Source organism: Cryptotermes secundus, unplaced genomic scaffold (genome assembly GCF_002891405.2).
Source record: "Cryptotermes secundus unplaced genomic scaffold, Csec_1.0 scaffold979, whole genome shotgun sequence".
NCBI classification, from domain to species: Eukaryota; Metazoa; Arthropoda; class Insecta; order Blattodea; family Kalotermitidae; genus Cryptotermes; species Cryptotermes secundus.
Window position 1 is genome coordinate 787,255 of NW_019736411.1, and position 13,582 is coordinate 800,836.

Consider the following 13,582-nt stretch of genomic DNA (forward strand, 5'->3'; position numbering starts at 1 on the left):
CTTATTGTGCGATGGTCGCTGCATTTTGTAGCTTTTGTCTTTTTCTTTAAGGCAATCATTGTAACTTCTGTAAAGTCCTTGGGCCACTCTCCACTTTCATATATGGTGTTCATTAGTTTTGTCAGTGTTTTCAAACCACCTTCTCCCAGTAACTTGAGCACATCTCCAGGTACATCATCATCTCCTGTAGCCTTTCCCTTCCTCATTTCCTTGATAGCTTTCTCCACCTCACTTTGTAAAATATATGGTCCTTTCTCGTCTGTATCTACTTCTTCTTCCGGTTCAACTTCTAAGGTTTATATCCCCTGGAAATAATGGAAGGAAAATGCAAGAAAGAGGGAAATAAATTAAGAAAGAAATTATGAAACGTAAAACAAATAAATGGACCGTTGAGTTGAAGATTGCGTCTGAAGCCATTACTTTCATTAAACATATCTTGTCATTCTTAGTTTATGGCGAAAACTCTATTGTGAAAATTTAACTAGGAGTCTTCAAGAGATACCCATACCGATCTTGACTCTATCAATTGATAACCAAGGTAGTGCCTTTTCGATCCAGTATAAGTCACTCTGCAAAAAAGTAGCAATTTCATCTCAAACATAGCATTTGCATTTGGTAAGTGAACCAAACATTTAGTACTCTAATCAGTTTTGTTTCTTGTTCTGAGCACATTACAGTTTTCCAGTTCAACTTTAGTGACAAATTAAAAAACTAAATCATGGACTACAACTGTGTAATATCGAGAAGGTTCCTCCCTACGTGACACAATTACGTATAAACTAAACAGATAAAATTGAACGTAACATTTGCATCTGAGTTATATTTAAATATATGAATATTAGTTTCTCATACTAAGATTAGAACAAAGACTGAGACATTTGAGAAAGGGTGCTGAGAGTATTTTACTGAATATAGAGGAAGTGTCAGATGGGAGGAGAACACATAATAATGTGAAACTTCATAATATATAATCTCCAATAAATTTTCGGAGACTAAGTCGAGAAAAAATGAGAAGAGCTAGACATGAAGCAAATTGCGGAGTAAGAAATGCATAAGAGATTTTGTATGATTTAAGGTTCTCGCAGTGGTATTTATGAAGATTTGTATCATCTGGGAAGTACACGTATGGCGTGTAGTCGGTTGAAAACCAACCGATGTTTCAGAGGAACATGTTCCTTCCATTTATGATCTCTGCTTTCTTTCATTTCATGCTAGTTTCATGTCTGGTTTTTTCTTCGGCGCTGAAAATGGAACCGACATGTTCTTCCGAAATGTCGGTTGACTTGCAACGGACTGCATGGCATTATATTCCAGAGTACAGAGCATTTCATACAAGATTTTAATCAGAAGGCCCGTTAAGAAAGAGTTCACAAAGAGATCTAGGTCAATGTGAGAGTAATTTTTAATTTATAAAGATGTGTAGTTTATTTAACGGTATTTTCAGTAGGTCCGTCGATTTTGGCATCAAATGAGAGAATAAGATTAAAATGAACGTTAAAGAAATATTTTGTAAAATGTGGACTGGGTTACTGTAGCTCAGAACAGGGACAAGTGGTGGGTTTCTGAAGATAGTTCTACATAACGATGTCGAATGTAACTGCACTTAAAATGTTCTGTGTTCGTGAAATTATAGCTGTCATACGAGAACTTTCGGTATCCATCATAGAAGTTCAAGATGAAATTAATAAGCTTTCCATTGCTATGATAATTTTACAGACACCGTCTGTAGGCTCCTACTTAAACCTTAGTACTTAAACTTCATGACGTCTCAAAGCATGACAAAGACTTTGTGACAGTATGACTTTATTTTTTCTTTCTTCCTCTGGCATGAATATAAGGTGAACCTTCTGTTATAACTCTCAAACAGTTATAATCGTATAATAGCCAAAGATTCCAGAACAACCGCACTACTGAAACCCTTCTTAGTGATGTTTTTTCTTTACGGAAGTCAACAATAATGTGGCAGTTCCAGCTATAACCCTGTACACCATAGGACTTCCTCTTCTCCATTTCTGCCCAGCAGAGTTGAAGTTGTCGTACATTGGTATCCATACTCCTCTTTTATTAAGCGTAAAACATTCGAAATGTTTAATCTCTCCTTCTTTCCTCCCATATGTTCATCTCTCTCTAAATCTCTGTGTTCAATTGAGTAAGATATATGAAGCTATTATCTTCGCTCTGCAAGTAGATATCTTGCCTCCTCTTAACAAATACTGTGGCTTCACCATGGTTTTAAGCACCTTTTTAGCGAGGTAGGGACGGTGGGTAGCAAATTGGATCTGTCCGAACCTAGTGGCACTGAGTGGCCAAGTCCCCGTTCATTCTCGATACCGAAGTTAATCACGAGAGCGGGTGGACTGGGGGACGGGACCCTGGCTACTACCCACTTACAGAGAGGCTCTAGTGTTTGCTGTGGTGATGTAGTTAGATTACAGACAGATACCGTCCTATAATTACTATAACGATCGTTACCTAACTTTAGATTTTCATGAAATTGGACTATGCCAGTTTTCACAGAAAATTTAAGTACATTGACTACAATTTATACATATGGAACGTAGAAATCAGACACTTGAGCAGTACGTATATGCGATAACGTAAAACGGACTGCCCAAATTGGCTGAAAAAAGGGGTGAAAATTTGTGATGTGTGAAATGTGACACAAAAGCGAAGCCAGTTTAATTCAATGGTAATGTGTCTCGGATATTTACGGGAGGCAATGGATTCGAAACAGCTGAATCAACCGCCTTCTTTGAGATTCTGCACAGTTTAATTATTCTATTTTGGTTAGTGTTAATGGAAGACCTCGTTTTCGTTTTTATTGCCCTCGCGTCTCATTGAAAGCGAAATAACATTTTCACTGCATTTAAATAAATTACGATTTACTACACCATAAGAAAGAAACTTGGGGGGGGGGGGGNGCTGTTAGCTTGTGTCGTAAATAAACAGAATTTTAGTGTGTTTTGTGTTCGACTGAATCAGGACAGAATTCATTTTTGGGACTTTGGGAAGATCATTATGAATTTTCGGGTTACATAAAGAGAGACTAATTGTTTGACCAGCTAAATGACTACCAGTTCCTCAAGAAAAATTCTATTTTGTAGAGTATTGAAGTCATATAGAACATTTCCCTTAACTTTTCCATCAGGACACGAGTTGGTTACAGGAATAGTGTACGTAGTGAAACAATAAGAAACACATTGCAAATGTATATCAGCTCGAATGACAATGGAGTAATTGTTCCGTACTCTATTACACCCTGATAGACGTTCATTAAATGTGCGCATATTATTATAAGTAATTCTGGATCATCGGATATTTGATCTCGCTTTGATGACGTAATTTATAGCTAATATATCAACTGATATCTGATTTCACTGTTGCAGAGGGGCAGAACGGCGACCTAGACGTGACACTGTTTGCTGTCCCATATACAGACTTCGAAAGACAATCCATCCAGCAGTCTTTCAACTGAAGGTAAATTCCTTCTTTTTCCCATTGTATGGCAGCTATCATTTTTTTTACTGGCTCTGCGAATCTTCACCTGAGATTCTCCTCTTGGTGCACGTGATAAAAATTAGTTCATTTATAACACAATTTATTTTATTCTAAATGTTATGGATCGTCATATTTTGAAGGTTTAGGACGCTTGGATTGAATTTGGGAAATCTCAGGCTTTAACTGCCATGCTGGACGAAGATTTCCAAAACTTTCCCACTGCAGTCAAATGTTAAGATAATTAACACAGACCAGAACAATTCCTTTCAAATTCCTTTACTTAAGCTTAACCCTTGAAACCAGAACAATTCAATAAGAATCGTTAAATAAACAAAGATGCTGAGATTGCTCTGTTATAATGGCTATATTTTAAGTTGTTGAAAAAGAGATTTATCTCTTGTGTGACTACTCTCTCATTCTCCTTCAAATTTCACAAACTCACGTTGCGTATGTTTTAGTCATTTCTTACCCCCCTGATGTTACTGCCACGGGGAGGATAGGTAAATATAAGTTTTGTAAATCCTTAACCTAGAATATATTCGAATCAATTTGAGGGATGGAAAGAGAACACCAGAAAGATCTAAATTAAATGGGAAGCTAATATTAAAATAAATCTTAGAGAAGCAGAATCGAGGTATGGCCTGCATTCGACTCTGGAAAGGGATTTGAGGCGAGCTCTTGTGAAAACTGTGATTAACTGAAATTCCATAAATATTTTGGAATTCCTTGAGCGGTTCAGCAACTGATTGTTTCTAAAAAAACTCTGTTCTATAAAGACAGTTATATTAGAAAAGTTTTGCTACTTGTATGACTTTTTTGAGCAAACTCAGTCCATTTATATATTAATCGCTGTCCAATTTTCTTTCATCCTGCAGTTTGAAGATTCACAGTAACGTACATAAGAGTTCGGCGGTAGCCCAGAAGACACGCCACTCGCACAAGAGCCTAGCTCTGAGCATTCACTGCATTGAAAGTGTGTCAACAGATATGGCAAGTAGTTTAAGGAACTGAGACAATGCACTATTACACTTTTGATATCTGAATCAATGAAATCTGGCTGTAGATTAATCTTTAACATCGAATCGACTCCTTATTTTCCACTTCAGTTTAACGGTAAGATAATTGATTTTATATCACTGGCTATTCGATCTTCTTTGCAACCGCCAAGAACTAAACATTGGGCTTATCTCATATCGGTAATGCAAGGATAACATCGCTGTGCGGACGGAAATTTCGTTTTTCATAAAATAAATTTTCCTATGTGTATCGTTTATAATTACATTACCTTTGGTACAGACGAGGCGAAGCATGCATGCGAGAATGAGAAAAGCAGTCAAAATGTATTACGCTGTAAAACATTAAAGAAAAGGACCACTTGAGAGAAATGGGTGTAGATGGAACATAATACTGTAGCATATGGACCAGTTGCTGGGCAACGACAACCAGAGAAGCAAATATACGGCAGCCATTAATGTGTAACGGCTTCTCAAACAAACATTTTCCCATGGAAATAATTAAACATCAACATAGGAACGGTGTTTCCTGTGCGGTCCGTGCCGAGATGTTATAACCAGGATAATTAGTGAGAAAATGCTGTGCAATGAAATGCAAGAAGTGAAGAGTCTTCAGTTGGAATTAGTGAAGAGAAAAGTAGAAGGTTAATGTCAAATGGCCGCCAGCCTGGGATTTACTCAGTTGAAGCAATGAGTCAGTTGTGTTAATTGGTCAGCCGGTAAAGGCGTAGGCAGAGGACATTGTTAGGATCCAGTACCAGGAAAGTGCTACTGAGAACAAAGGAGAATATGTGTGCTACATTTACAGTAACTTTTAATTGTGTTAAGCTGTTATAGTTACTTGTAGTTACTAGTTGCGTATACGAATTAAGTGGTCAATAAATCAAGTCACCAATCCAAACCCCATCTATAGTCACACTCTTAACAGGTGACAATATTAAAATGTATCTTATACTTATACGTTGCGAGGATTGCGGACTGGACACACTACAAACATTTAAATCAGGTTCATCCTCGTGAATGAAAGAGTTCTTTTCAGCCTAAGTATTCCTCAGAAGATTCTGCCAGATTGCACCTCAATTCCACTCCTTTTGAACTCTGCAACAATAATTTTTACTGAGGTACGTCGTCAACCTTACGTCCAAAACCAAACAAGGTCCTTGTATTTATGCCCTGGTACCCTATTCGTTGCCTTCTATGTCTTTCAGGGCTGCACACGAGGTCAACTTTGTTGCAAATAATGGATTATCAAAAATTATGTTCCGTGGACAGAAAGGAAATGTACAGGTTTAAACCTTGAATCGAAGAAACTGGGTGTATAAATTATCCTTTACAAAATCTGAGGGTAATTTAGAATAAAAGAATTTTGTGAATGAGGTAAATACACTTCAAGGGATTCATTTAAAAGTGAACGTGTTTTTTCTTTACATTGGCGCCATGACATAATGATATTCTAAATGTTTCTTATACAATACAAAATTTAATTAAAAGCTTGGAAATTTCCCTTTGTTAAAAGAACACTAGAAACACACGAATATATATTTTTAGATAAACGCCTATGACACAAATAATGTTCTATAAATAGGTTAAGTTCTGTAAAGAATTCCTGATTCACATTTTTTTACACTGTATCAATTTATGTTTCTGTAATTACAGAAGTAAAACTGCATAATGAGGAGCTTCATAACTTGAACTCTTCTCCAAGTATAATTAGATTGATCAAGTCAAGGAGGATGAGGTGGGCAGGTTATGTAGCACGAATGGGGCAGATGAGGAATGCGTATAGGATATTGGTGGGAAAGCCAGAAGGAAAGAGGCCACAGGGAAGACCAAGGCGTAGGTGAGTGGACAATATTAGAATGGATCTTAGAGAGATAGGATGGGATGGTATGGATTAGATAGATGTGGCTCAGGATAGGGACCAGTGGAGGGCTCTTGTGAACACGGTAATGAACCTTCGGGTTCCATAAAATGCTGGGAAATTCTTGAGTAGCTGCAGAATTGGCGGCTCCTCCAGAAGGGCTCAGCTCCATGAGTAAGTAAGTAAGTAAGTAGGTAAGCAATTACAGAAGTGACCGTTACCTACTCAAAATAACATATTATCCCAATATTATCTCAACATCTTTGAGAAACACCTCGGAATTTCTTAGCCAGACTAGCCAAATTTCGAAGTAAGAATCGAAGACAATCCCCCGAATACTAAACAGAAATACTTGCTAGCCTACAGCGAAGTTCAACTGCGTTGGTCACACAGCGTCGAAAGAAAAGCTGAACATGAAAGATGAATTCAAAAAGGTATGGAAGAAATCTATAGCGTCTTATATTGAGATGCTGCTAAAGAACACATCTGGGGTGAGAGGGAAATTCAAGAAAACCTTCAGTCGTTCAGTCAGTCAATGGGCCGAGATTCTAGCCTGGACTTTCTGAAAAATATCTGCCCTTTGAATGGGTCCTTCGCTTTCTTCGAATACAAGTCGGATCTAACTCGCTTGGAATAAACATGCTATATTTGTTTTGAACAAAATTATAAATGTTAGAAGCTTGCCGAATGGGGAAATATCTGTTGTTGTTCGAAGTAGGGTGCAGGTCATAAAATGCTCTAGTTTGGAAGGATATCGTGCCCACAGAAGGAAGCGTGCCAGACCGAGACGGGAATAATAAAGCTGGGCTCCACGTCATCACGCGGTAGCGTAGTTGGTTGAAACACTATGCTACAAGCCGGAAGGTCAAGGGTTCGAGTCACGATGAGATCATTACATTTTTTTAATTAACCCAATCCTTGCAGCCTCACTATGGCCCTGTGGTCGACTCAGCCTCTAACAGAAATGAGTACTAGGAATCTTCTTGGGGGTGTAAAGGGCTGCCGGTGTGTAAGGCTGACTAATTTACTGCCATCTGTGAGCCTCTTGTCTAGAAAATGTGGGAGCCTCGACCTCTCACACCCCTATGGGCCTTCACGGTCTCTTACAGGGTAACTATACCTTACCACGTCAACACTTTTCTTTTCTAGATGCAGTGATCAAAGATATTCCGAAAAGAAATGGTAACAAACGACTTGGCGACGTTGGACTTACAAAGAGGCGGGTGTTCAGGACGAATTATTATTCGAGACAGGTCCTAGACATCTCGTAGATAAATCCGATCTGAAAGAACAGCTAATAGTTTCTAGATCACATTAACCACGGCGAGCAAAATATTTTACGCAATTTCTTTTTCTTTCTCAATTTGCCAGTGTTATTTGAATTGAAATTTAATGTAGCAATTATTTCATCAAAAGACAATAATTATTATAACAGTGCTCCTCTGTTGTCTATTTAACTATACTCGTGTATAACAGTGAAAAGTGGCTCGTTCTGAGGCGACTTAATAGCAACTAATGTGACGTCGGTTCCTGTCCGTGGTCTGTGTGCGCACTTCTCCCCTCTACTTTCTCTACTGACCCCTTCTCTCCTTCCCCTTCCGAGCCGACTTAGCGGCCTAACGTATGGAGCTCTAGGCTCTCGGTTTTCCAACCGTCGATGGGGTAGGTTGTTCTCGTTTCGGACCACCGGTCGAGGTCATCCTCGACCGTCTAAATTAATTTCTCTACATAGTATTCTATCTTAGAACAGCGAACTCTGCAATAATTCTCATACAGGTATTTACATTATGTTTGTATTCTTTCTTTATTAATATATTATATTTATTCTTTGTTTATATTTGATTTGGTTATTTCTGTTTGGGTATTTCCGCCTTGCTGATTTATTCGTCCTCCCCTGCTCGCCCTGTCCTGTGATCACGAGAACCTATATGCAACCTGAAGGACCCTCTGTAGGGTACTTACGCTTCAAAAAGTGGTAGCAGAGCGTGGTTTCGCTTCAAAAAGTGGTAGCAGAGCGTGGTTTCGCTTCACTAATAGATTCTCTACAATTCAGCTTACCATCTCCACTTCATCATTATGCTTGCTTCCAATCCCGTTCAAATGTCCTAAGAACTCATGATCACCGATTCACTTGAAAGCGATCTATAAACCAAACTCCCAATCCCAGAGGTTAATGCCAAAAAAAATAAAAAATCTGCTCAGTATTCATAAAACTGAAACGAATGTAAAGAAGGAACGGTCGCAGATTAGTGATTACCAGTCACTACGTCAAGGTGCTTAATCATGAGGCGTTCCTCATCGCACTGTATCTACACATGTTTTTAATCATTTTCTTAGTGTTCTGCAATGACAGATTACAAATCTTATACGTGGGGGGTGTCCCTTAATAATATTGAATACATGAATCATTCCTTGAAACTTAGTTTCAAAAAATTAACTTTGTTATATTATTTAATGAAAAGATGACATGATTTCCCATGTATTACTATTGCAATCTGCAAATATTCCATATTTCATTGTGTACCAATTTAATTTTTTCACGGAATTCTTTCTCACTCGAAATATTTTTAAGGAACAGCTAATAATTTTTGGGTAAATGCAAACATACAAACACACCGCACAAAAACACACACACACAAACACACACAGACAGGCACTACACGTATCCAACAGAACATTCAGACATTTAATAAAGCAATAACTGAAAACCCGTACGTATAAATCAGAGGACATAATATCCAACAAAATTTTTTAATAACAATATTTACACATCAGCAATTTTAACCTGTTAAAGTGCACGACTGTGTAACTTATGATTATTCGTGGAATCTCAATAACTGTAAAGCAAGTTCCTTTTACTTTTGACCCCCTGAAAATGGCCACGAAATACCGAAACCTATAAGGTCATACAAATATGCGAATTAATTGTATTAAACTTGTTTGCAATTGGATTGTATGTCATTTTACGATTCTCATGCATAAAACTACAAAACTGGACCAAAAATAATGAGGGTATGTAATCAACATATATCTTACCTTAACATATTTAAAAACAAATTGCCTTTCATGTACATGAAAAATGCCATATATATGAAAATTTTAGTGCGAAAAGTGTTTCTTCTGTTTGCCTTCACAAATCCCTTTAATGTTTGGCTTGGTATTGGAAAGCTGAATTCTCAGATCTGACACCGCATGCCGTCTCTTCCCGTATTTTCTCTTTGTTGCTGCGTAATCCTAGAATCCATTTTCGCAGAAGCATGCGCTGGAGAAGGTGGCTGATGAACTGCAGGTAGTGATAAATTAATTAATTTCTTCCTTTGAAAGTTGCGTTTCTACTTTAAAGATGCTCCAGAATGTAAATTTATTTAGAGTGAAGCTTATAATAAGAATATTTAAATTATCATTTTATAAAGTAATAAAATGTTCTCTTCGGAATCTTTATTTTTACTTCACTGAACCCCGTCTGGGAAACACTGCCGTATTCTGCTATTATAATTCTCTGTCATTCCTTTCAATAACAGGATTCCGTGCAAACTTCTGACTTCAGGTAGCAGTGGTTACACTTAATACCGGGTCCAAGAATTGTGCATAGTAATAATGAACTTCTGGGGAAAAAAATCCCTGTAGTTGTTAAGGATACGTCTGTGAAAAGCATAATAACTGTGAGGACACGCAAACGCCATATTTAGGCTTTCCGTCTGTCAGTGACAACGTTTGAACTACTGGGGCTAAACATGCAAAATTCTTTACTTGTATTTGTCATAAATATATCTAAAAATTATATGATGCTTTATTTTTCGTTCTAAGTTCCAGACATTGCAATGATGCAGAACTTTAACCTTATGTTTGGGTGTTTTCTTATGATGGTAGTCTTACAAGTGAAACTTACAGGAAAAATATCTGCAAATGACTACAATATCGTATGAAGCATACTTATAACAATTCACACTACTCTCTGGATAGATTCATCCGCTTGCGGATGAATGTCATATGTTCTTCCTTGAACAACTTGTATTCCTTACTTCGATCATAATACGCAAAAGAGTTCTTTCTCACAAATAGGCCTATCCCCTTTAAAGAGACGGAAACCAGTGTAAATAAAAACGTGACTTATTAATATTTATGAATTTTTTTAGGCAATTAATATTTCGCCGATCACGGTAGCCGAGCGGTCTAAGGCATGTACTGTATTCGCTCGCTTGGAAACCGTGATCGTAGGTTCGAATCCCACTCATGGCATGGATGTTTAGTTTGTGTGTGTGCGTTTTTCTGTGTTTGTGCACAGGTAGAGGCCTTGCGACTAGCTGATCACCCGCCCAAGGAGTCCTACCGAATGTGTAAGATCGAGAAAAACCGAAGTGAACGGAGAAGTTCATGGAGATAGGCCTAGGCCCACTGGGGTTTTAGTGCCACGGAAAAAAAAAGAAATTAATATTTCAGCCAATTCACAATGGTTAACAAAACAATCCTGAAGACAGACTCGATTCAGCAGCTCCCAAACTGGTATCCCCTTGCATTAGTGTCCTTCACATATAAAATCAATACAGTTTAGCTAACATAAGGGAGCATAATTCGAAGTCTGAATACTACTGAAACATAAGGTTGCCACTGAAGATGATCTTGTGCCAGTTCCATTCTCACTCACTGCTTCCCGAATTTGTATTTGAGATGTTCCTCCAATCTCCTTCTTGGTATTCCAACGGGCATCTTCCATGATTTCCTTTTTACGTGTAGAAGGCAGTATTCATTCTCCAACATCACCCATATGTTTACTATTTGTATTTTAACTTATTTATTAATAGAGAACATTAATTTTAGGAATTTTGAAACTGTCTTGAATCAGGAGCAATCGGAACAGTAAATATGTCGGAATAGCATGGTAAGTATGATGACTGCATACGGGCTGGACGACAGAGGGGTAGGAGTTCGAGTCCCGGTAGGATTAATAATTTTCTTTTCTTCGAGTTATCCAGAAAACCTCGGGGGTTCACCCAAACTCCTAACCATTGGGTACCGGTGGCTCTTTCCCAGGGAGTAAAGCGGCCAGGGCGTGAATCTGACTATTCATCTCCATCTAGTGCCGAGGTCAAAAGAATGTGGATCCATATATCCACTGCCACATACGCCTTCGTGGCGTAGTGCTTAATTAGTTAAGCACAGGGACAACTTTACCTTTTTTTTTTTCTCCTTGGCACTACAGCCTCAGTGGGCCTAGGCCTACCTCCCTGAACTTCTCCGTTCACTTCGGTTTTTCTAGATCTTACACATTCGGTAGGACTCTTTGGGCGGGTGATCAGCTCGTCGCAAGGCCTCTACCTGTACACAAACACGGAAAAACGCGCACACAAACTAAACATCCATGCCTTGAGTGGGATTCGAACCCACGATCCCGGTTTCCAGGCGAGCGAAGACAGTACATGCCTTAGACCGCTCGGCTACCGTGACCGGCACTTAACCTTTTTACCTACAGTAAACATGCTGACTCAAGATTTATTCCTGGTTTCCCACACCTATAGAAGGAATATTGTGGTAAGGTTTATTAGTCAACATAGCGTCGTGTTCAAGAATATAATACCGTCATGTGAATTAGTGACTAAAGACGGGGTTCGAATTGGTAATTGAATTTACTGATCACTTACAGGTCGTCACTACAATTAGTTCTTACAGTTTTGCTAATTTACAAAATTTACAATCACCCAACTCTTATCTTCTCAGTCATTTCCACTAGTTTTCACTACCAGTTCCCTGGCAACGAATTTGTAACACGGGAAATATAAAAGTCTCACTAAGTTACACACTCCCAATATCGATGTATTACAGCACATCTAACGTCACACACTAAGTCCTATAATTCTTCTAGCCACACTGTCGTTTCCTTAGAACTTCGGAACCCAAATGAAGTCCGTCTTTTGCTCACTCCTCCAGCTTATGACTGTGCTCAAACTAGCTTTTTTGTCCCCCGTAAACATTCGGCGCTGACCTATAGAAAACACGTCACGTGGTCTCTGTTCATTGTTGTGTGACGTCTCTACCCACGCAGAAGTGTGTTTACCGAGCCGTTGCCTCGAAACGGGCTACATAATTCCGCTCTTCTATTGTTACGAGCTTGTATTATTTAGACGCGGCTCTTTCTGTGGCTCAACCGCTCTTCCATGGAACAAGGATACCAAAATACTCTTCCTAGTCAACGCCATAATTTGCAAGACTCCCAGAGTCGTGAGACAATAGAATATGGTCATGAGTCCCGCCGGATTCGGAACCAAGAGTGACTGTGCTGGCGAGGAGCAAGAGCAATTATTGTAGCCCTACCGACAGCAGTGAGAACCTCGAATCTCACATCATTATACCTTCCGTAGAGACTACTTTGCCCCAGAATGCACGGCGTTACATTCAAGAAGTCACCGCATGGAGATACTGAGATCTCAGACGGAATTTCTAGAGCGATATGCAGTAATCTGCGAAGAACGAATACAAAGTGACCAGTTTGATAGAAACAGATGACTATCGAGAAGCCTCCCTTAAGCTGCCATGACTCCGCCTACTGCGGGGTAGCCCAGTCAACGTAATGACTAGGATATGGGTTAGATTGCTGCAGAATCGAAGTTCGATCCCCGTTGAGGGCAGAAATTTTTCTTTTCTCTACTGCCTCCAGGCGGTCACTTGTACCACCGAGCCTCCAATGCAGTGGGTACCGGGTTCTCTTTCCCTGGCAGTAAGGAAATCGTGTCATGTAGGTAACCACTCATCTCCATCTGGTGCCAAATATTAAGAGAGACTAGAGCGACACTTCTACAAGAAGACTATGGGTAGCAGTAGGCTTTAATGCCGGTCCTTTATGTTCCCTATCTGTGAGGTGTGAATGCCATGCTGAGCTAACACGCTGTACGCCAGGAGCCGATTAGATCGGCTAGGCGTACTTGCATCCACACTGTCAGAGCCAAAGCGATCGGCTCGACGTTAACACTTAGTATAGAATCTCTATCAATAGATGTCATCAAGTGTTATACACTGATGTTTACAGGAAAGAACAGGCTTTCTCATTATCTAAATCTGTGGTCGTTTGAGGGTAATTACGGAAGTATTGAGGTTTTTGTGTGCAACGTCGTTTACTCCCAAGCAGCCTTGACGTTTCTTGCAGGTAGTTCTATGGCAGGGCTCAATAGTCAAAGGGTTAAAGAAAGGATGGAGCATTTATGCTGGGTTTAAAATA

The 13,582-nt window shown here is 39.1% G+C and overlaps 2 protein-coding genes across 3 annotated transcripts in view; one reads left to right on the top strand and one right to left on the bottom strand.

Annotated features, from left to right (window-relative positions):
- LOC111869945 (opioid-binding protein/cell adhesion molecule homolog) overlaps nucleotides 1-13,582 on the bottom strand; it is a 162,514-nt gene that overhangs the window by 95,908 nt on the left and 53,024 nt on the right. The window lies entirely within an intron of this gene.
- LOC117282745 (sodium channel protein Nach-like) overlaps nucleotides 4,433-13,582 on the top strand; it is a 101,073-nt gene continuing 91,923 nt past the window's right edge. The window contains exon 1 of the mRNA XM_033753605.1: nucleotides 4,433-4,471. The gene's annotated coding sequence lies outside the window, so the exon portion shown is untranslated. The remainder of the gene's footprint in view (nucleotides 4,472-13,582) is intronic.